The sequence below is a fragment of the Marmota flaviventris genome, chromosome 3, assembly GCF_047511675.1.
Source record: "Marmota flaviventris isolate mMarFla1 chromosome 3, mMarFla1.hap1, whole genome shotgun sequence".
Taxonomy (NCBI): Eukaryota; Metazoa; Chordata; class Mammalia; order Rodentia; family Sciuridae; genus Marmota; species Marmota flaviventris.
Window position 1 is genome coordinate 128,224,156 of NC_092500.1, and position 1,806 is coordinate 128,225,961.

Sequence of the window (1,806 nt, forward strand, 5' to 3'; positions counted from 1 at the left end):
TCCTGTTTTTGGTTTAAGCCATCAAGATGGGAAAATTGGGGGGGAGAAGCAGTTGGGGCAGGAACTTGGAGCGCTCTTAAGTTTGAGATTCCTATTAGCCATTTTGGTGTAGACATCAAGTCTGTAGCTCAGAGATAAGGTCTAGGTTGGAGACTCAGATTTGATATGGATAATAATTAAAGGCATAGGCCTTGAGGAAAACCCAGGGAGTGAGTGTTAAAGAAAAGTATTTTGAGGATTGAAACTTGAGGACGCAGCAACATTCAGAAATGCTGAGAAAAGACAGTGAGAATGTAGAAACTAGAATCAGGCACAGTGGCACATGTCTATAATCCCAGCTACTTAGGAAGCTAAGGCAGGAAGCTCAGTTCAGGGTCAGGGACTGGGGATATAGCTCAGTTGGTAGAGTGCTTGCCTTGTATGCACAAGGCCCTGGGTTCAATCCTCAGTACCACCACCAAAAAAAAAAAAAAAAGTTCAAAGCCAGCCTGAACAATGCAAGACTCTCTCTGTCTCAAAATAAAAAGGAATGGGGATGAGGCTCAGTGGTAGAGCATCCCTGAAGTTTCAATCCACAGTACTAAAAAAAAAAAAAAAAAAAAAAAAAAGAACCAGGACAGATTGATGTATCAAATGCCAAGAAAATTAAACATGGAGGGGGAGTGGTCAGTTTTACCAGATATAATTGGTTGAGTAAAAACAGTACAGAACTGACCATCTGGTAAATTGAAGTTTCTTGACCTTGAGTGGAGCCTTCAAACAAAGGCATAGGGACAAAGCCAAAAGACACAGGGCATGTATTAAACAGAAAGAATTTTGCTTTAAAGGGGAACACGGGGCTAGTTCAGTGGTAGAGTATTTGCCTGTCATGCTTGAGGCCTGGGCTCAATCCTCAGCATGGCAAAATAAATAAATAAATAAATAGAAGCACAGATATGGGGTTCTCATCTTGAGTAGTTCATAAACCAAGAGAATTCTTTATTTAATGGCCATGAAGGAGTCTGTGCATTGTAAGAATTTTTTTTAAGGGGCTAGGGTTTTGGCACAGTGGTACAGCAATCACCTAGCACGGGCGGGGTGCTGGGTTCGATCCTCAGCACCACATAAAAATAAAATAAAGGTATTGTGTCCAACTACAACTAAAACAAATTATTTTAAATAAATAAATAAAGGTATTGTGTCCAACTACAACCAAAAAAAGATGTTTTTTTAAATAATTTGATACCCTTCACACTGGCTAAGAAAGAATTTTGCCAGGCATAGTAGCTAAGCTACTAGGGAGGCTGAAGCAGGAAGATCATAAACTCAAGGCCAACCTCAACAATTTAGGGAGACCCTGTCTCAAAAATAAATTAGAAGAGTAAGGGATGTAGCTCAGTGATAAGAGTGCTTGCCTAGTGTGTCTGAGGCCCTAGGTTCAATACCTACTAACACTAATAGAAATAGAATCTTACAGGAATTAAAGATTCCCCCTAGCCTTATCACTATCCCAGAAGTATCCACTTTTCTGCCCTGCGGCAATAAATTGATTTGGGAAGTAAAGCTCTGCAAAGCAGTGCTAAGGGTTTGCTTCAGATTATACCCTAACTTTAACTTGAAACTAGTTAGCACAGTATGGACTTTTCCCTAGCTATGTTTATTTAATTAGTAAGTATAGGCAAGCAGAGTAAGTAGAGCTGGATTTAACCAAGGGTTGGAATTTTACTATGGAATATAACAGGAGGGAAGGAAGTGCCAGGTAATTTCAAGTTTATGCAAGGCAGTCTTGGAGTTGATCAATCAGAGAATTTAAATTGGTTGAAGTGA

At 39.7% G+C, this 1,806-nt stretch overlaps 1 non-coding gene across 1 annotated transcript; it reads left to right on the plus strand.

The window, feature by feature from the left end:
* The first annotated feature begins 384 nt into the window (after positions 1-384).
* On the plus strand, positions 385-457 carry Trnat-ugu (transfer RNA threonine (anticodon UGU)). The gene has a single exon. It is a non-coding gene; the product is annotated as a tRNA-Thr (tRNA).
* Positions 458-1,806: the final 1,349 nt, after the last annotated feature.